This window comes from Gorilla gorilla, chromosome Y (assembly GCF_029281585.2).
Source record: "Gorilla gorilla gorilla isolate KB3781 chromosome Y, NHGRI_mGorGor1-v2.1_pri, whole genome shotgun sequence".
Classification (NCBI taxonomy): Eukaryota; Metazoa; Chordata; class Mammalia; order Primates; family Hominidae; genus Gorilla; species Gorilla gorilla.
The window spans coordinates 53,116,507-53,139,984 of record NC_073248.2 but is presented as its reverse complement, the minus strand read 5'-3'; positions in this window follow the sequence as shown (position 1 = coordinate 53,139,984).

The following is a 23,478-nucleotide window of genomic DNA, read 5'->3' as shown; positions in this document are numbered from 1 at the left end:
ATGTGACATCATAACTCTGCACTGGTCACCAAGGTGACAGACCCTTTTCTGTGATCTTCCTCAGGGGGCATTGTAACATCATAACTCTGTACTGGTCACCCAGGAGACAGACCCATGTCTGTGATTTGCCTAAGGGGGCATTGTGACATCATAACTCTGCACAGGTCACTCAGGTGACAGGGCCTTGTCTGTGATCTCCATAAGGGGGCATTGTGACTTCATAACTCTGCACTGGTAACACAGGTGACAGGCCCTTGTCTGTGATGTGCCTAAGGGCCATTATGACATCATAACTCTGCACTGGGCGGACAGGTGAAAGGCCCTTGTCTGTGATCTGCTAAAGGGGGCACTGTGACATCATATCTCTGCACTGGGCACCCAGGTGACCGGCCCTTGTCTGATCTGACTAAGGGAGCATTGTGACATCATAACTCTGCACTGGGCTCCCAGGTGACAGGTCCTTGTCTGTCTTGTGCATAAGGGGTCATTGTGACATTATAACTCTGCACTGGTCACCTAGGTGACAGACCCATGTCTGTCATCTGCCTAAGTGGGCATTGTGACATCATAACTCTGCACTGGTCACCCAGGTGACAGGCACTTGTCTGTGATCTGCCTTAGGGGGCATTGTGACATCATAACTGTGAACTGGTCACCCAGGTGACAGACGTTTTTCTGTGATCTGCCTAAGGGGGCATTGTGACATCATAACTCTGCACTGGTCACCCTGGTGACAGACCCCTGTCCGGGATCTGCCTTAGGGGGCATTGTGACATCATAACTCTGCACTGGTCACCCAGGGTCAGAACCTTGTGTATGATCTGCGTAAGGGGGCATTGTGACATCATAGCTCTGCACTGGTCACCCAGTTGATGGACCCTTGTCTGTGATCTGCCTAAGGGGACATTGTGACATCATAACTCTGCACTAGTCACCCAGGTGACAGACCCTTGTCTGTGATCTGCCTCAGGGCACATTGTGACACCATAACTGTGCACTGGTCACCCAGGAGACAGACCCTTGTTTGTGATCTTCCTAAGGGGTCATTGTGACATCATAACTCTGCACGCGTCTCCCAGGGGTCAGACCCTTGTCTGTGATATCTGTAAGGGGACTTTGTGACATCATATCTCAGCACGGGTCACCCAGGTGACAGACCCTTGTCTCTGATCTGCCTAAGGGTGCATTGTCACATCATAACTCTGCACTGGTCACACACGTAACAGACCCTTTTCTGTGATCGGCCTAAGGGGCATTGTGACATCATAACTCTGCACAGGGCACCCAGGTGACGGACCAATGTCTGGGATCTGCTTAAGGGGCAATATGACAATATTACTCTGTACTGGTCAGCCAGCTGTCAGACCCTTGTCTGTGATCCGCCTCATGGGGCATTGTGACATCATAACACTGCACTGGTCACCCAGTTGACAGACCATTGTGTGTTATCTGCCTAAGGGGGCATTGTGACATCATAACTCTCCACTGGTCACCCAGGTGACAGGTTCTTGACAGTGATCTGCCAAAGGGGGCATTGTGAAATCATAACTCTTCACTTGAAACCCAGGTGACAGACCATTGTCTGTGATCTGCCTAAGGGATCATTGTGATATCATAAATCTTCATTGGTCACAAAGGTGACAGACCATTGTCTGTGATCCGCATAAGGAGGCATTGTGACATCACAAAACTGCACTGGTCACCCAGGTGACAGACCTTTCTCTGTGAACTGCCTAAGGGGGCATTGTGACATCATAACTCTGCACTGGTCCCCCAGGTCACAGACCCTTGTCTGCGATCTGCCTAAGGGGGCATTGTGACAACCTAAGTCTGCACTTGGCACCCAGGTGACAGGCCCTTGTGTATGATCTGCCTAAGGGGGCATTGTGACATCAAAACTGTGCACGGGGCACCCAGGTGACAGGCCCTTTTCTATTATCTGCCTAAAGGGGGCATTGTGACATCATAACACTGCACTCGTCACCCAGGTGAGAGACCCTTGTCTGTGATCTGCCTAAGGGGGCATTGTGACATCATAACTGCATTGATCACCAAGTTGACAGACCATTGTCTTTGATCTGCCTAAGGGAACGTTGTGACATCATAAATCTGCACTGGTCACCCAGGTGACAGACCCTTGTCTGAGACCTCCCTAAGGGGACACTGTGATATTATAACACTGCACGGGTCCCACAAGTGACACACCCTTGTCTGTGATCTGCTAAGGGGGCATTGTGACATCATAACTCTGCAAGGGTAACCCAAGTAACAGACCCTTGTCTTTGATCAGCCTAAGACAGCATTGTGACATCATTACCCTGCACTGGTCACCCTGGTGACAGGCCCTTGTCTGTGATCTGTCAAAGAGGGCATTATGAAATCATAACTCTGCACGGAGCACCCAGGTGACAGGCCCTGGCCTGTGATCTGCCTAAGGGGGCATTGTGACATCAAAACTCTGCACGGGTCAGACAGGTGACAGGCCCTTGTCTGTGATCTGTCTAAAGGGGCATTGTGACATTATAACACTGCACGGGTCCCCCAGGTGACAGAAACTTGTCTGTGATCTGCCTAAGGGGGCATTGTGACATCATAAGTCTGCACGGGTCACCCGGGTGACAGACCCTTGCCTGTGATCTGCCTAAGGGGGCATTGTGCCATCATAATTCTGCACTGGTCACCCAGGTGAGAGACCCTTCTCTTTGCTCTGCCTAAGTGGGCATTCTGACATCATAACGCTTCACTGGTCACCCAGGTGACAGACCCTTGTCTGAGATCTGCCTCAGGGTGCATTGTGTTATCATACCTCTACACTGGTCACCCAGGTGACAGACCCTTGTCAGTGATCTGCCTAAGGGGGCTTTGTGACATCATAACTCTGCACTTGTCACCAAGGTGACACAACCTTGTCCGTGATCTGACTTAGAGGGCATTGTGACATCATAACACTGCACTGGTCACTGTGGTGATGGACACTTTTCTGTGATCTGCCTAATGGGACATTGTGACATCATAACTCTGCACTGGTCACGTAGGTGAAAGAACCTTGTCTGTGATCTGCCTAAAGGGGCATTGTGACATCATAATTCCGCACTGGTTACCCAGGTGACAGACGCTGGTCTGTGATCTGCCTAAGGTGGCATTGTGACATCATAACTCTGCACGTTTCCCCCAGGTGACAGACCCTTGTCTGTGATCTGCCAAAGGGGCCATTGTGACAACATAACTCTGCACAGGTCACCCAGGTGACAGAACCATGTCTGTGAACTGCCTAAGGGGGCATTGTGACATCATATCTCTGCACTGGTCACCCACGTGACAGACCCTTGACTTTGATCTGCTTAAGGGGGCACTGTGACCTCATAAATCTGCACGGGGCACCCAGGTGATTGAGGCTTGTCTGTGATCTGCCTAAGGGGTCATTGTGACATCATAACTCTTCTCGGGTCACCCATGTGACAGGCCCTTGAATGTGATCTGCCGAAGTGGTCATTGTGACATCATAAATCTGCACTGGTCCCTCAGGTGACAGACACTTGTCTGTGATCTGCCTAAGGGGGCATTGTGACATCATAATTCTGCACTGGGCACCCAGGTGACTGGACCTTGTCTGTGATCCACGTAAGGGGGCATTGTGACATCATAAGTCTGCGTTCGTCACCCAGGTGACAGAGCCTTTTCTGTGACCTGCCTAAGGGGGCATTGTGATATCATAACGCTGAAATGGTCACCCAGGGGACAGACCGTTTTCTGTGATCGTCCTAATGGGGTATAGTGACATCATAACTCTGCACGGGTCATCCAGGTGACAGATCCTTGTCTGAGATCTGCCTAAGGGGGAATTGTGACATCATAACACTGCACTGGTCACCCTGGGGAGAGAACTTTCTGTGTTATTTAACTAAGGGGACATTGTGACATCATACTTCTGCCCGAGTCACCAAGGTGACAGACCCTTGTCTGTCATCTGCCTAAGGGGTATTGTGACATCATAACTTTGCATTGGTCACGCAGGTTGCAGACCATTGTCTGTGATCTGCCTAAGGGGGCATTGTGACATCATAACGCTGCACTTGTCACCAAGGTGACAGACCATTGTCTGTGATCTGCCTAAGGGGGCGTTGTGACATCATAACTCTGAACTGGTCACGCAGGTGAGAGAACCTTGTCTGTGATCTGCCTATGGGGGCATTGTGACATCATAAATCTGCACTGGTCACCCAGGTGACAGACCTTTCTCTGTAAACTGCCTAAGGGGGCATTGTGACATCATACCTCTGCACTGGTCTCCCTGGTGACAGACCCTTGTCTGTGATCTGCCTAAGGGGGCATTGTGACGTCCTAACTCTGCACTGGTCACGCTGGTGACAGGCCCTTGTCTGTGATCTGCCTAAGGGGGCATTGTGACATCATAACTCTGCACTTGTCATCAAGGTGACAGACCATTGTCTGTGATCTGCCTAAGGGGGCGTTTTGACATCATAACTCTGAACTGGTCACGCAGGTGAGTGAACCTTGTCTGTGATCTGCCTATGGGGGCATTGTGACATCATAACTCTGCATTGGTCACCAAGTTGACAGACCACTGTCTTTGATCAGCGTAAGGGGGCGTTGTGACATCATAAATCTGCACTGGTCACCCAGTTGACAGACCCTTGTCTGAGAACTCCCTAAGGGGGCATTGTGAAATTATAACGCTGCACGGGTACCCCTGGTGACAGACCCTTGTCTGTGATCTGCTAAGGGCACATTGTGACATCATAACTCTGCATGGGTCACTCCGGTGACAGATCCTTGTCTGTGATCTGCCTAAGGGGGCATTGTGACTTCATAACTCTGCACTGGTCACTCTGGGGACAGACCCATCTCTGTTATCTGCCTAAGGGGCCATTGTGATATCATAACTCTGCCCGGGTCACCCTGGTGACAGACCCTTGACTGTGATCAGCCTAACGGGGCATTGTGACATCACATCTCTACACTGGTCACCCAGGTGACAGACCCTTGTCTGTGATCTGCCAAAGGGGGTATTGTGACATCATAACTCTGCACTGGGCACGCAGGTGACAGACCATTGTGATCTGCCTAAGGGGGCATTGTGACATCGTAACACTGCATTGGTCACCAAGGTGACAGACCATTGTCTGTGATCTGCCTAAGGGGGCGTTGTGACATCATAAATCTGCACTTGTCACCCAGGTGACAGACCCTTCCCTGTGGACTATCTAAGGGGGCATTGTGACATCATAACTCTGCAATGGTCTCCCAGGGGACACACCCTTGCCTGTGATCTGCCTAAGGGGGCATTGTGACATCATAACTCTGCACTGGTCACCCAGGTGACAGGCTCTTGTCTGTGATCCGCCTAAGGGGGCATTGTGACATCACAACTCTGCACTGGTCACCCAGGTGAAAGAACCTTGTCTGTGATCTGCGTAAGGGGGCATTGTGACATCATAACTCTGCACGGGTCACCCAGGTGGGAGACCCTTGTCTGTGATCTGCCTAAGGGGGCATTGTGACATCATAACATCGCACTCGCCAGCCAGGCGACAGACCCTTGTCTTTGTTCTGTCTAAGGGGGCATTGTCACATCATAACTCTGCACGGGGCACCCAGTTGACAGACCCTTGTCTTTGATCTGCCTAAGGGGGCACTGTGGCATCATAATTCTTCACTGGTCACCCAGGTGACAGACCCTTCTCTTTGATCTGCCTAAGGGGGCATTGTGACATCATAACTCTGCACTGGTCACCCAGGTGACAGGCCCTTGTCTGTGATGTGCCTAAGGGGGCAATGTGACTTCATAAATCTGCACTGGTCGCACAGGTGACAGGCCCTTGTCTGTGATGTGCCTAAGGGGGCAATGTGACATCATAACTCTGCACGGGTCACCCAGGTCACAGGCCCTTGTCTGTGGTCTGTCTAAGGGGGCATTGTGACATTAAAACACTGCACGGGTCCCCCAGGTGACAGACCCTTGTCTGTCATCTGCCTAAGGGGGCATTGTGACATCATAACTCTTCACGGGTCACCCAGCTGACAGACCCTTGTCTGCGATCTGCCTAAGGGGGCATTGTGACATCATAATTCTGCACTGGTCACCCAGGTGACAGACCCTTCTCTTTGATCTGCCTATGTGTGCATTGTGACATCATAACTCTGCAGGAGGCACCCTGGTGGCAGACCCTTGTCTTTGATCTGCCTAAGGTGGCATTGTGACATCAAACCTCAGCACGGGTCACCCATATGACAGGCCCTTGAATGTGATCTACCTAAGGGGGCACTGAGAATTCATAACTCTGCACTGGTCCCCAGGTGACAAGCCCTTGTCTTTGATCTGCCTAAGGGGGCATTGTGACATCATAACTCTGCATTGGTCACCGAGGTGACAGACCCTTGTCTTTGATCTGCCTACGTGGGCATTGTGACATCATAACTCTGCACTGGTCACCCAGGAGACAGACCCATGTTTGTGATCTGCCTAAGGGTTCATTGTGACATCATAACTCTGCACGAATCTCCCAGGTGTCAGACCCTTGTCTGTGATATGCATAAGGGGCATTGTGACATCATATCTCAGCACGGGTCACCCAGGTGACAGACCATTGTCTCTTATCTTCCTAAGTGTGCATTGTGACATCATAACTCTGCACGTGTCACCCATGTCACAGGCTCTTGAAAGTGATCTGCTTAAGGGGTCATTGTGACATCACAACTCTGCACTGGTTACCCACGTTACAGACCCTTGTCTGTGATCTGCCTAAGTGGGTGACGGGACATCATAACTCTGCACGGGGCACCCAGGTGACAGGCCCTTTTCTATTATTTGGCTAAAGGGGGCATTGTGACATCATAACTCTGCACTTGTCCCCCTGGTGTCAGACCCTTGTCTGTGACCTGCTTAAGGGTGTATTGTGCCATCATAACTCTTCAATGGTCACCCTGGTGACAGACCCTTGTCCATTATCTGCCAAAGGGGGCATTGTGACATCATAATCCTGCACTGATCACCCAAGTGACAGACGCTTGTCTGTGATCTGCCTAACGGGGCATTGTGACATCATAGCTCTGCACTGGTCACAAAGGTGACAGACCCTTGTCTGTGATCTGCCTAAGTGGGCATTGTGACATCATAACTCTGCACTGGTCACGCAGGTGACACACCCTTGTCCGTGATCTGACTTAGAGGGCATTGTGACATCATAACACTGCACTGGTCACTGTGGTGACAGACCCTTGTCTGTGATCTGCCTTATGGGGCATTGTGACATCATAAGTGTGCACTGGTCACTCAGGTGACAGACACTTTTCTGTGATCTGCCTAATGGGACATTGTGACATCATAACTCTGCACTGGTCACGTAGGTGAAAGAACCTTGTCTGTGATCTGCCTAAAGGGGCATTGTGACATCATAACTCCGCACTGGTTACCCAGGTGACAGACGCTGGTCTGTGATCTGCCTAAGGTGGCATTGTGACATCATAACTCTGCACGTTTCCCCCAGGTGACAGACCCTTGTCTGTGATCTGCCAAAGGGGCCTTTGTGACAACATAACTCTGCACAGGTCACCCAGGTGACAGAACCATGTCTGTGAACTGCCTAAAGGGGCATTGTGACATCATATCTCTGCACTGGTCACCCACGTGACAGGCCCTTGACTTTGATCTGCTTAAGGGGGCACTGTGACCTCATAAATCTGCACGGGGCACCCAGGTGATTGAGGCTTGTCTGTGATCTGCCTAAGGGGTCATTGTGACATCATAACTCTTCTCGGGTCACCCATGTGACAGGCCCTTGAATGTGATCTGCCGAAGTGGTCATTGTGACATGATAATTCTGCACTTGTCCCCCAGGTGACAGACACTTGTCTGTGATCTGCCTAAGGGGGCATTGTGACATCATAATTCTGCACTGGGCACCCAGGTGACTGGCCCTTGTCTGTGATCCACGTAAGGGGGCATTGTGACATCATAAGTCTGCGTTCGTCACCCAGGTGACAGAGCCTTTTCTGTGACCTGCCTAAGGGGGCATTGTGATATCATAACGCTGAAATGGTCACCCAGGGGACAGACCGTTTTCTGTGATCGTCCTAATGGGGTATAGTGACATCATAACTCTGCACGGGTCATCCAGGTGACAGATCCTTGTCTGAGATCTGCCTAAGGGGGAATTGTGACATCATAACACTGCACTGGTCACCCAGGGGACAGAACTTTCTGTGTTATCTAACTAAGGGGACATTGTGACATCATACCTCTGCCCGAGTCACCAAGGTGACAGACCCTTGTCTGTCATCTGCCTAAGGGGTATTGTGACATCATAACTTTGCATTGGTCACACAGGTTGCAGACCATTGTCTGTGATCTGCCTAAGGGGGCGTTGTGACATCATAACTCTGCACTTGTCACCAAGGTGACAGACCATTGTCTGTGATCTGCCTAAGGGGGCGTTGTGACATCCTAAATCTGCACTGGTCACCCAGGTGACAGACCGTTCTCTGTAAACGGCCTAAGGGGGCATTGTGACATCATACCTCTGCACTGGTCTCCCTGGTGACAGACCCTTGTCTGTGATATGCCTAAGGGGTCATTGTGACGTCATAACTCTGCACTGGTCACGCTGGTGACAGGCCCTTGTCTGTGATCTGCCTATGGGGGCATTGTGACATCATAACCCTGCACTTGTCACCAAGGTGACAGACCATTGTCTGTGATCTGCCTAAGGGGGCGTTGTGACATCATAAATCTGCACTGGTCACCCAGGTGACAGACCCTTCCCTGTGGACTATCTAAGGGGGCATTGTGACATCGTAACTCTGCAATGGTCTCCCAGGGGACAGACCCTTGCCTGTGATCTGCCTAAGGGGGCATTGTGACATCGTAACTCTGCACTGGTCACCCAGGTGACAGGCTCTTGTCTGTGATCTGCCTAAGGGGGCATTGTGACATCACAACTCTGCACTGGTCACCCAGGTGAAAGAACCTTGTCTGTGATCTGCGTAAGGGGGCATTGTGACATCATAACTCTGCACGGGTCACCCAGGTGGGAGACCCTTGTCTGTGATCTGCCTAAGGGGGCATTGTGACATCATAACATCGCACTCGCCAGCCAGGCGACAGACCCTTGTCTTTGTTCTGTCTAAGGGGGCATTGTCACATCATAACTCTGCACGGGGCACCCAGTTGACAGACCCTTGTCTTTGATCTGCCTAAGGGGGCACTGTGGCATCATAATTCTTCACTGGTCACCCAGGTGACAGACCCTTCTCTTTGATCTGCCTAAGGGGGCATTGTGACATCATAACTCTGCACTGGTCACCCAGGTGACAGGCCCTTGTCTGTGATGTGCCTAAGGGGGCAATGTGACATCATAACTCTGCACGGGTCACCCAGGTCACAGGCCCTTGTCTGTGGTCTGTCTAAGGGGGCATAGTGACATTAAAACACTGCACGGGTCCCCCAGGTGACAGACCCTTGTCTGTCATCTGCCTAAGGGGGCATTGTGACATCATAACTCTTCACGGGTCACCCAGCTGACAGACCCTTGTCTGCGATCTGCCTAAGGGGGCATTGTGACATCATAATTCTGCACTGGTCACCCAGGTGACAGACCCTTCTCTTTGATCTGCCTATGTGTGCATTGTGACATCATAACTCTGCAGGAGGCACCCTCGTGGCAGACCCATATCTTTGATCTGCCTAAGGTGGCATTGTGACATCAAAACTCAGCACGGGTCACCCATGTGACAGGCCCTTGAATGTGATCTACCTAAGGGGGCACTGAGAATTCATAACTCTGCACTGGTCCCCAGGTGACAAGCCCTTGTCTTTGATCTGCCTAAGGGGGCATTGTGACATCATAACTCTGCACTGGTCACCCAGGAGACAGACCCATGTTTGTGATCTGCCTAAGGGTTCATTGTGACATCATAACTCTGCACGAATCTCCCAGGTGTCAGACCCTTGTCTGTGATATGCATAAGGGGCATTGTGACATCATATCTCAGCACGGGTCACCCAGGTGACAGACCATTGTCTCTTATCTTCCTAAGTGTGCATTGTGACATCATATCTCTGCATGTGTCACCCATGTCACAGGCTCTTGAAAGTGATCTGCTTAAGGGGTCATTGTGACATCACAACTCTGCACTGGTTACCCACGTTACAGACCCTTGTCTGTGATCTGCCTAAGTGGGTGACGGGACATCATAACACTGCACGGGGCACCCAGGTGACAGGCCCTTTTCTATTATTTGGCTAAAGGGGGCATTGTGACATCATAACTCTGCACTTGTCCCCCTGGTGTCAGACCCTTGTCTGTGACCTGCTTAAGGGTGTATTGTGCCATCATAACTCTTCAATGGTCACCCTGGTGACAGACCCTTGTCCATTATCTGCCAAAGGGGGCATTGTGACATCATAATCCTGCACTGATCACCCAAGTGACAGACGCTTGTCTGTGATCTGCCTAACGGGGCATTGTGACATCATAGCTCTGCACTGGTCACAAAGGTGACAGACCCTTGTCTGTGATCTGTCTAAGTGGGCATTGTGACATCATAACTCTGCACTGGTCACGCAGGTGACACACCCTTGTCCGTGATCCGACTTAGAGGGCATTGTGACATCATAACACTGCACTGGTCACTGTGGTGACAGACCCTTGTCTGTGATCTGCCTTATGGGGCATTGTGACATCATAAGTGTGCACTGGTCACTCAGGTGACAGACACTTTTCTGTGATCTGCCTAATGGGACATTGTGACATCATAACTCTGCACTGGTCACGTAGGTGAAAGAACCTTGTCTGTGATCTGCCTAAAGGGGCATTGTGACATCATAACTCCGCACTGGTTACCCAGGTGACAGACGCTGGTCTGTGATCTGCCTAAGGTGGCATTGTGACATCATAACTCTGCACGTTTCCCCCAGGTGACAGACCCTTGTCTGTGATCTGCCAAAGGGGCCATTGTGACAACATAACTCTGCACAGGTCACCCAGGTGACAGAACCTTGTCTGTGAACTGCCTAAGGGGGCATTGTGACATCATATCTCTGCACTGGTCACCCACGTGACAGGCCCTTGACTTTGATCTGCTTAAGGGGGCACTGTGACCTCATAAATCTGCACGGGGCACCCAGGTGATTGACGCTTGTCTGTGATCTGCCTAAGGGGTCATTGTGACATCATAACTCTTCTCGGGTCACCCATGTGACAGGCCCTTGAATGTGATCTGCCGAAGTGGTCATTGTGACATCATAACTCTGCACTGGTCCCCCAGGTGACAGACACTTGTCTGTGATCTGCCTAAGGGGGCATTGTGACATCATAATTCTGCACTGGGCACCCAGGTGACTGGACCTTGTCTGTGATCCACGTAAGGGGGCATTGTGACATCATAAGTCTGCGTTCGTCACCCAGGTGACAGAGCCTTTTCTGTGACCTGCCTAAGGGGGCATTGTGATATCATAACGCTGAAATGGTCACCCAGGGGACAGACCGTTTTCTGTGATCGTCCTAATGGGGTATAGTGACATCATAACTCTGCACGGGTCATCCAGGTGACAGATCCTTGTCTGATATCTGCCTAACGGGGAATTGTGACATCATAACACTGCACTGGTCACCCTGGGGACAGAACTTTCTGTGTTATCTAACTAAGGGGACATTGTGACATCATACCACTGCCCGAGTCACCAAGGTGACAGACCCTTGTCTGTCATCTACCTAAGGGGTATTGTGACATCATAACTTTGCATTGGTCACGCTGGTTGCAGACCATTGTCTGTGATCTGCCTAAGGGGGCGTTGTGACATCATAACTCTGCACTTGTCACCAAGGTGACAGACCATTGTCTGTGATCTGCCTAAGGGGGCGTTGTGACATCCTAAATCTGCACTGGTCACCCAGGTGACAGACCGTTCTCTGTAAACTGCCTAAGGGGGCATTGTGACATCATACCTCTGCACTGGTCTCCCTGGTGACAGACCCTTGTCTGTGATCTGTCTAAGGGGGCATTGTGACGTCATAACTCTGCACTGGTCACGCTGGTGACAGGCCCTTGTCTGTGATCTGCCTATGGGGGCATTGTGACATCATAACTCTGCATGGGTCACCCAGGTGGGAGACCCTTGTCTGTGATCTGCCTAAGGGGGCATTGTGACATCATAACACTGCACTTGTCACCCAGGAGACAGACCCTTGTCTGTGATCTGCCTAAGGGGGTATTGTGACACCATAACTCTGCACTTGTCACTGCGGTTACAGACCCTTATGTATGATCTGCCTAAGGGGGCATTGTGACATCATAACTCTGTACTGGTGACCCAGGTGACAGACCCTTGTCTTTGATCTGCCTAAGGAGGCATTGTGACATCAAAACTCTGCACAGGGCACCCAGGTGACAGACCCTTGTCTGTGCTCTGTCTAAGGGTGCATTGTGACATCATAACTCTGCACTGGGCACCCAGGTGAGAGACCCTTGTCTTTGATCTGCCTAAAGGGGCATTTTGCATCATAACTCTGCACATGTCAGCAATGTGACAGACCCTTGTCTTTGATCTGCCTAAGGGGGCATTGTAACATCATAAAACTGCACTGGTCGCCGTGGTGACAGACCTTTGTCTGTGATCTGCCTAAGGGGGCATTGTGACATCATAATTCTCAACTGGTCACCGAGGTGACAGACCCTTGATTGTGATCTGCCTAATGGGGCATTGTGATATCAAAACTCTGCACTGGTGAGCCACGTGACAGACCCTTGTCTTTGGTCTGTCTAAGGGGGCATTGCCACATCATAACAGTGCACGTCCCACCCAGGTGACAGACCCTTGTCTGTGATCTGCCTAAGGGGGAATTGTGACTTCCTAACTCTGCACTCGTCACCCAGGTGAGAGACCCTTGTCTGTGATCTGCCTAGGGTGGCATTGTGACATTATAACGCTGCACTGCTCACCCTGGTGACAGAGCCTTTCCTGTTATCTGCCTAAAGGGGCATTGTGACATCATAAATCTGCACCGGTCACCCAGGTGACAGACCCTTGACAGTGATCTGCCTAAGGGGGCATTGTGACATCACAACTCTGAACTGGTCACACAGGTGAGAGAACCTTGTCTGTGATCTGCGTAATGGGGCATTGTGACATCACAACTGTGCATTGGTCACCAAGTTCACAGACCATTGTCTTTGATCTGCCTAAGGGGGCGTTGTGACATCATAACACTGCACTGGTCACCCAGGAGACAGACCCCTGTATGTGATCTGCCTAAGAGTGCATTGTGACATCATAACTCTTCACGCGTCTCCCAGGTGTCAGTCCCTTGTCTGTGATATGCGTAAGTGGGCATTGTGACATCATATCTTAGCACGGGACACCCAGGTGACAAACCCTTTTCTCTAATCTGCCTAAGTGTGGATTGTGACATCATAACTCTGCACTGGTCACACAGGTGACAGACCCTTTTCTGTGATTGGCCTAAGGGGCATTGTGACATCATAACTCTGCACGGGTCACCCAGGTGACAGACCCTTGTCTGTGATCCGCTTAAGGGGGCAATATGACATTATAACTCTGTACTGGTCACCCAGCTGTCAGACCCTTGTCTGTGATCCGCCTCAGGGGGCATTGTGACATCATAACACTGCACTGGTCACCCAGGTGAGAGGAGCTTGTCTGTGATCTGCCTAAGTGGCCATTGTGACATCATAACTCTGTACTGGTCACCTCGTTGACAGTCCCTTGTCTGTTATCTGCCTAAGGGGGTATTGTGACATCATAACTCTCCACTGGTCACCCAGGTGACAGGCCCTTGACTGTGGTCTGCCTAAGGGGGCATTGTGAAATCATAACTCTGAACTTGGAACCCAGGTGACAGACCATTGTCTGTGATCTGCCTAAGGGGCCATTGTGATATCATAAATCTGCATTGGTCACCAAGGTGACAGACCATTGTCTGTGATCGGCCTAAGGGGGCGTTGTGACATGATAAACCTGCACTGGTCACCCAGGCGACAGACCCTTCTCTGTGAACTGCCTAAGGGAGCACTGTGACATCACAACTCTGCACTGGTCCCTCAAGTCACAGACCCTTGTCTGTGATCTGCCTAAGGGGGCATTGTGACAACCTAACACTGCCCTGGTCGCCCAGGTGACAGGCCCTTCTCTGTGATCTGCCTAAGGTGCATTGTGAATTCCTAACTCTACACTTGTCACCCACGTGACAGGCCCTTGTTTGTAATCTGCCTAAGGGTACATTGTGAAATCATAACTCTGCAGTGGGCACATAGATGACAGGCCCTAGTCTGTGATCTGCCTAAAGGGGCATTGTGACATCATAACTCTGCCCTTTGCACCCAGGTGACAGGCCCTTGTCTATGATCTGCATAAGGGGTCATTGTGACATCATAACGCTGCACGGGGCACCCAGGTGACAGGCCCTTTTCTATTATCTGCCTAAAGGGGGCATTGAGACATCATAACTCTGCACTCGTCACCCAGGTAACAGACCCTTGTCTGTGATCTGCCTAAGGGGGCATTGTGACATTTTAACACTGCACTGGTCACCCAGGTGACAGACCCCTGTCTGTGAACCACCTAAGGGGTCATTGTAACATCATAACTCTCCACTGGTCACCCAGGTGACAGACTCTTGTCTGTGATCCGCCCAAGGGGGCATTGTGACATCATAATTCTGCACGAGGCACCCAGATGGCAGACCCTTGTCTGTGATCTGCCTAAGGGGGCATTGTGGCATCAAAACTCTGCACGGGTCACCCATGTGACAGCCCCTTGAATGTGATCCACCTATGGGGCCATTGAGACACCATAACTCTGCACTGGTCCCCAGGTGACAGACCATTGTCTTTGATCTGCCTATGGGTGCATTGTGACATCATAACTCTGCTCTGGTCACCCAGGTGACAGACCCTTGTCTGTGATCTGCCTAAGAGGACATTGTGACATCAAAAGTCTGCACTGGGCAACCAGGTGACAGGCCGTTGTCTGTGATCTGCCTAAGGGGGCATTGTGACTTCATAACTCTGCACTGGTCACCCAGGTGAAAGACCCTTGTCTGTGATCTGCCTAAGGGGGCACTGTGACATCATAACTCTGCAGTTTTCATACAGGTGACAGACCCTTTCCTGTGATTGGCCTAATCGGGAATTGTGACATCATAACTCTGCACTGGTCAGCCTGGTTACGGACCCTTGTCCACTATCTGCCTAAGGGGGCATTGTGACATCATAACTCTGCACTGGTTACCCAGGTGACCGACCCTTGTCTGTGATCTGCCTAAGGGGGAATTTGACCTCATAACTCGCCACTCGTCACCCAGGTGACAGACCCTTTTCTGTGATCTGCCTTAGGGGTCATTGTTGCATCATAACACTTCACTAGTCACCGAGGTGACAGACCCTTGTCTGTGATCTGCCTAAGAGCACGTTGTGACATCATAACTGTGCACTGGTAACACAGGTGACGTACCCTTGTCTGTGATGTGCCTAAGGGGGCATCGTGACATCATAACTGAGCACTGGTAACCCAGGCGACGTACCCTTGACTGTGATCTGCCTAAGTTGGTATTGCGACGTCACAAGACTGCACTGGTCACCCAGGTGACAGACCCTTGTTTGTAAACTGCCTAAGGGGGCATTGTGACATCATAACTCTGCACTGGTCACCCAGGTGACAGACCCTTGTCTGTGATCTCCATAAGGGGGCATTGTGACATCATAACTCTGCACAGGTCACCCAGGTGACAGACCCTTGTCTGTGATCTGCCAAAGGGTGCATTGTGACTTCATAATACAGCACGGGTCACCCTGTTTGCAGACCCTTGTCTTTGATCTTCTTAAGTGGTCATTGTGACACCACAACTCTGCACGGGTCACCAAGGTGACTGACCCGTGTCTTTGATCTGCCTAAGGGGGCATTTGGACATCAAAACATTGCACTGGTCACCCCGGTGACAGAACATTGTCTGTGTTCTGCCTAAGGGGGAATTGTGACACAATAACCCTGCACTTGTCACCCAGGTGACAAATCATTGTCTGCGATCTGCCTAACGGGGCATTGTGACATCATAACTCTGCACTGGTCACCCAGGTGACAGACCCTTGTCTGTGATCTCCATAAGGGGGCATTGAGACATCATAACTCTGCACTAGTCACGCAGGTGACAGACCCTTGTCTGTGATCTGCCTAACGGGGCATTGTGACATCATAACTCTGCACTGGTCACTCCGGTGACAGACCCTTGTTTGTGATCTTACCAAGGGAGCATTGTGACATCATAATTCTGCAAGAGGCACCCAGGGGGCAGACGCTTGTCTGTGATCTGTCTAAGGGGGCATTGTCACATCATAACTCTGCACGTGGCACCCAGGTGAGAGACCCTTGTCTTTGATCTGCCTAAGAGGGCACTGTGGCATCAAAATTCTGCCCTGGTCACCCAGGTGACAGACCCTTCTCTTTGATCTGCCTAAGGGGGCATTGTGACATCATAACTCTGCACTGGTCACGCAGGTGACAGGCCCTTGTCTGTGATGTGCCTAAGGGGGCAATGTGACTTAATAAATCTGCACTGGTCACACAGGTGACAGGCCCTTTTCTGTGATCTGCCTAAGGGGGCATTGTGACATGATAACTCTGCACTGGGCACACAGATGAAAGGCCCTTGTCTGTGATCTGCCTAAGGGGGCATTGTGACATCATAACTCTGCACTGGACACCCAGATGACAGGCCCTTGTCTGATCTGACTAAGGGGGCATTGTGATATAATAACTCAGCACTGGGCACCCAGGTGACATTCCCTTTTCTGTGATCTCCCTAAGGGGGCATTGTGACATCATAACCCTGCACCTGGTACCCAGGTGACAGGCCCTTGTCTCTCATGTGCCTAAGGGGGCTGTGTGAAATTATAACTCTGCACTGGGCACCCAGGTGACATGCCCTTGTCTGTGATCTGCCTAAGGGGTCATTGTGACATCGTAACTCTGCACTGGGCACCCAGGTGACAGGATCATGTCTGTGATCTGCCTAAGGGGGCATTGTGACATCATAACTCTGCACGGGTTACCCAGGTGACAGGCCCTTGTCTGTGATCTGCCTAAGGGGGCATTGTGACATCATAACTCTGCACGAGTCACCCAGGTGACAAGCCCTTGTCTGTGATCTGGCTAATTGGGCATTGTGACATCACAACACTGCATGGATAACCCAGGTGACAGACCCTTGTCTGTGATCTGCCTAAGGGCGCATTGTGACATCATAATTCTGCTTGGGACACCCAGGTGACACACCCTTGTCAGTGATCTGCCTAAGTGGCATTGTGACATCTTAATGCTGCACATGGCACCCAGTTGACACACCCTTCTCTGTGATCGGCCTAAGGGGCCATTGTGACATCATAACACTGCACTGGAAACCGTGCTGACAGACCCCTGTATCTGATCTGCCTAAGGGTCCATTGTGACATCATAAACCCGCACTGGTCACCCAGGTGACAGACCCTTCTCTTTGATCTGCCTAAGGGGGCATCGTGACATCATAACTCTGCACTGGTCAACCAGGTGGCGGACCCTTGTCTGTGATCTGCCAAAGGGGGCATTGTGACATCATAACACGGCACTTGTCACCCAGGAGACAGACCCTTGTCTGTGATCTGCCTACGGGGGCATTGTGACACCATAACTCTGCACTTGACACCGCGGTTACAGACCCTTATGTATGATCTGCCTAAGGGGGCTTTGTGATATCATAACTCTGCACTGGTCTTCCAGGTGACAGAACCTTCTCTGTGATCTGCCTAAGGGGTCATTGTGACATCATAACTCCGCCCGTGTCACCCAGGTGACAGACCCTTGTCTGTGATCTGCCAAATGGGGCATTGTGACATCATATCTCTACACTGGTCACCCCGGTGTCAGAGCCTTTTCTGTGATCTGCCTAAGGTGGTATTCTGACATCATAACTCTGCACTGGTCAGGCAGGTGACAGACCATTGTCTGTGATCTGCTTAAGGGGGCATTGTGACATAATAACTCTGCATTGGTCACCAAGGTGGCAGACCGTTGTCTGTGATCTGCCTAAGGGGGCATTGTGACTTCATAACTCTGCACTGCTCACCCAGGTGACAGACCCTTGTCTGTTATCTGCCTAAGGGGGCATTGTGACATCATAACTCTGCACTGGTCACCCAGGTGACAGAACCTTTTCTGTCATCTGCCTAAGGGGGCATTGTGACATCATAACTCTGCCCGTGTCACCCAGGTGACAGACCCTTGTCTGTGATCTGCCTAAGGGGGCATTGTGACATCATAACACTTCACTTGTCACCCAGGAGACCGACCCTTGTCTGTGATCTGCCTAAGGGGGCAATGAGACATCATAACTCTGCACTGGTCACCCAGGTGACTGGCCCTTGTCTTTGATCTGCCTATGTGGGAATTCTGACATCATAACCCTGTACTGGTCACCCTGGAGACAGACCCTTGTTTGTGATCTGCTAAGGGGGCATTGTGACATCATTACTCTGCACTGGTCACCCAGGTGACTGGCCCTTGTCTGTGATGTGCCTAAGGGGGCAATGTGACTTAACAAATCTGCACTGGTCACACAGGTGACAGGCCCTTGTCTGTGATCTGCCTAAGGGGTCATTGTGAGATCATAACTCTGCCCTGGGCACACAGGTGAAAGGCCCTTCTTTGTGATCTGCCTAAGGGGGCATTGTGACATCGTAAGTCTGCACCGGGCACCCAGGTGACAGGTCCTTTTCTGTGATCTACCTAAGGGGGCATTGTGACATCATAACTCTGCACTGGTCACCCAGGTGACAGACCCTTTTCTGTGATCTGCCTAATGGGGCATTGTGACATCATAGCTCTGCACTGTTCAACCTGGTGACAGACCCTTCTCCGTCATCTGCCTAACGCGGAATTGTGACTTCACAACTCTGCGCTGGTCACCCAGGTGACAGACCCTTGTCTGTGATCTACCTAAGGGGGCATTGTGACATTATTACTCTTCATTGGTCACACAGGTGAGAGACCCTAGTCTGTGATCTGCCTATGGTCGCATTGTAGCATCTTAACTCTGCACTGGTCACCCAGGTGACAGACCCTTGTCTGTGATCGGCCTAAGGTGGCATTGTGCCATTATAACATTGCACTTTTAACCCAGGTGACGGACCCTTGTCCGTGATATGCCTAAGGGGGCATTGTAACATCATAACTCTGCACTGGTCACCCAGGTGACAGACCTTTTCTCTGATCTGCCTAAGGTTGCATTGTTGCATCATAACTCTTAATTAGTCACAGCGGTGACAGACGCTTGTCTGTGATCTGCCTAAAAGGGCATTGTGATATCATAACCCTGCACTGGACACCCAGGGGAGAGACCCTTGTCTGTAAACGGCATAAGGGGGCATTGTGACATAACTCTGCACTAGTCACGCAGGTGACAGACCCTTGTCTGTGATCTGCCTAAGGGGGCATTGTGACATAATAACTCTGCACTGGTCACCCAGGTGAAAAACCATTGTCTGTGAGCTGCCTAAGGGGGCATTGTGACATCATAACTCTGCACTGGTCACCCAGGTGACAGACCCTTGTCGGTGATCTGCCCAAGGGGGCATTGTGGCTTCATAACTATGCACGGGGAACCCAGGTGTCAGACCCTTTTATGTGATCTACCTAAGGAGGCGTTGTGACATCAAAACCCTGCAGAGGTCACCCATGTGACAGGCCCTTGAATGTGATCTGCCTAAGGGAGTATTGAGACATCATAACTCTGCACAGGGCACCCAGGTGACAGGCCATTGTCTGCGATCTGCTTAAGGGTGCATTGTGACATCATAACTCTGCACTGGGCACTCAGGTGACAGACCCTTGTCTTCGATCAGCCTAAACGGGCATTTTCACATCATAACACTGCACGTGTCGCCGAGGTGACAGACTCTTGTCTTTGTTTTGCCTAAGGGGGCATTGTGACATCATAAATCTGCACTGGTCACCGTGTTGATAGACCCTTGTCTGTGATCTGCCTAAGGGGGCATTGTGACATCATAACTCTGCAGTGGACTCCCAGGTGACAGATCCTTGATTTTGATTTGCCTAAGTGGGCATTGTGACATCATAACTCTGCACTGGGCTCCCTGGAGACAGACCCTTGTCTGTGATCGGCCTAAGGGGGCATTGTGACATAATAACTCTGCACTGGTCACCCAGGTGACAGACCATTGTCTGTGATCTGCCTAAGGGGCATTGTGACATCATAACCATGCACAAGACTCCCAGGTGACAGACCCTTGCCTTTGATCTACCTAAGGTGACATTGTGACATCATATCACTGCACTGTTCACCCAGGTGACAGACCTTTGTCTGTCATCAGGCTAAGGGGGCACTGTGACATCATAACTCTGCACTGGTCACCGTGGTGACAGACCCTTGTCCGTCATCTGCCTAAGGGGGTATTGTGACATCATAACGGTGCACTCGTCACCCAGGCGACAGACCCTTGTCTCTGACCTGGCTAAGGGGGCATTGTGACCTCCTAACTCTACACTGGTCACCCAGGTGACAGACCCTTGTTTGTGATCTGCCTAAGGGAGCATTGTGACATCATAATTCTGCACTGGTCACCCAGGTGACAGACCCTTGTCTGTGATCTTACTAAGGGTGCATTTTGACATCATAACTCTGCACTGGTCACCCAGGTGACAGACCCTTGTTTGTGATTTGCCTAAGGGGGCATTGTGACATCTTAACTGTGCACTGGTCACCCAGGTGACAGAACCTTGTCTATGATCTCCCTAAGGGGGCATTGTGGCATCATAACTCTGCACTTGGCACCCAAGTAAAAGACCCTTGTCTGTGATCTGCCTAAGGGGGCATTGGGACATCATAACTCTGCTCTGGTCATCCAGGTGACAGAACCTTGTCTGTGATCTGCCTAAGGGGGACTTGTGACATCATAACTCTGCACAGGACACCCAGGTCACATACGCTTGTCTGTGATCTGCCTAAGGGGGCATTGTGACATCATAACTCTGCACTGGTCACCGTGGTGACAGATTCTGGTCTGCGATCTGCCTATGGGGGCATTGTGACATCATAACTCTGCGCTGGACACCCAGGTGACGGACGCTTGTCTGTGATCTGCCTAAGGGGGCATAGTGACATCAAAATTCTGCACCGAAAACCCAGGTAACAGACCCTTGTCTTTGATCTGCCTAAGGGGGCATTGTGACACCATAACTCTGCACTTGTCATCCAGGTGACTGGCCCTTGTATGTGATGTGCCTCATGGGGCATTGTGCCATCATAATTCTGTACTGGGCACCCAGGAGACAGACCCTTTTCTGTGATCTGCCTAAGGGGGCATTGTGATATCATAACTCTGCACTGGTCACCCCGGTGACAGACCGTTGTCTGTGATCTGCCTAAGGGGGCATTGTGACATCATAACTATGCACTGGAAACCCAGGTGACTGACCCTTGCCTTTGATATGCTTAAGGGGGCATTGTGACATCATAAGTCTGCAATGGTCACTCAGGTTAAAGACCATTGTCTGTGATCTGCCAAAGGCGGCATTGTGACATCATAACTCCACGCTGGGCACCCAGGTGATAGGCCCTTGTCTGTGATGTGCCTAAGGGGGCATTGTGACGTCATAACTCCGCACTTGTCATCCAGGTGACTGGCCCTTGTCTGTGATGTGCCTCATGGGGCATTGTGCCATTATAACTCTGCACTGGGCACTCAGGAGACAGACCCTTGTCTTTTATCTGCCTAAGGGGGATTGTGATATCATAACTCGGCGCTGGTCACTCAGGTGACAAACTCTTGTCTTTTATCTGACTAAGGGGGAATTGTGACATCATAACTCAGCACTGGACACCCAGGTGACAGACCCTTGTCTTTGATCTGCCTAAGGGGGCATTGTGACATCACAACTCTGCACTGGTCACCCCGGTGACAGACCCTTGTCTGTGATCTGACGAAGGGGGCATTTTGACATCATAACTCTGCACTGGTCACCGTGGTGACAGACCCTTCCTTGTGATCTGCCTAAAGGGGCATTGTGACATCATAAGTCTGCACTGGGTCCCCAGGTGACAGGCCATTGTCTGTGATCTGCCTAGGTGGGAATTGTGACATCATAACTCTGCACTGGACACCCAGGTGACAGACCCTTGTCTGTGATCTCCCTAGCGGGGCATTGTGGCATTATAACCCTGCACTGCTCACCCCGGTGACAGACACTTGTCTGTTATCTGCCTAAAGGGGCATTGTGACGTCATAACTCTGCGCTGGACACACAGGTGACAGACCCTTGTCTGTGATCTTCCTAACGGGACATTGTGATATCATACATCTGCACTGGTCATGCAGGTGAGAGACCCTTGCCTGTGATCTCCCTAAGGGGGCATTGTGACACCATAACTCTGCATTGCTCACCAAGTTGACAGTCCATTGTCTTTGATCTGCCTAAGGGGGCGTTGTGACATCATAAATCTGCCCTGTTCACTCAGGTGACCGACCCATGTCTGAGAACTCCCTAAGGGGCATTGTGACATTATAACACCTCACGGGTCCCCCAGGTGACAGACCCTTGTCAGTGATCTGCCTAAGTGGCATAGTGACATCATAATTCTGCACGGGTCACCCAGGTGACAGACCCTTCTCTGTGATCTGCCTAAGGGGTCATTGTGATGCCATAACCCTGCACTGGAACCCCAGGTGAGAGACCCTTGTCTGTAAACTGCCTAACGGGGCATTGTGACATTATAAGTCTGCACTAGCCACGCAGGTGACAGACCCTAGTCTGTGATCTGCCTAAGGGGGCATTGTGACATCATAACACTACACTGTTAGCCCAGGTGACAGACCCTGTAGGTGAACTGCCTAAGGGGTCATTGTGACATCATAACTCTGCACTCGTGACCCAGGTGACAGACCCTTGTCTGTGATCTGCCCAAGGGGGCATTGTGACATCATAACTCTGCACGAGACACCCAGGTGGCAGACCCTTGTCTGTGATCTGCCTAAGGGGGCATTGTGACATCAAAACACTGCACGGGTCGCCCATGTGACAGGCCCTTGAATGTGATCTGCCTAAGGGGGCATTGAGACATCATAAATCTGCACTGGTCCCCAGGTGAGACCCCCTTGTCTTTGATCTGCCGAAGTGGTCATTGGACATCATAACTCTGCATTGGTCACTGAGGTGACAGTCCCTTGTCTTTGATCTGCCTATGTGGCCATTGTGACATCTTAACTCTGCACTGGTCACCCAGGAGACAGACCCTTGTTTGTGATCTGCCTAAGTGGGCATTGTGACATCATAACTCTCCACGCGTCTCCCAGGTGTCAGAACCTTGTCTGTGATATGTGTAAGGGGGCATTGTGACATCATATCTCAGCACGGGTCACCCAGGTGACAGACCCTTGTGTCTGATATGCCTAAGT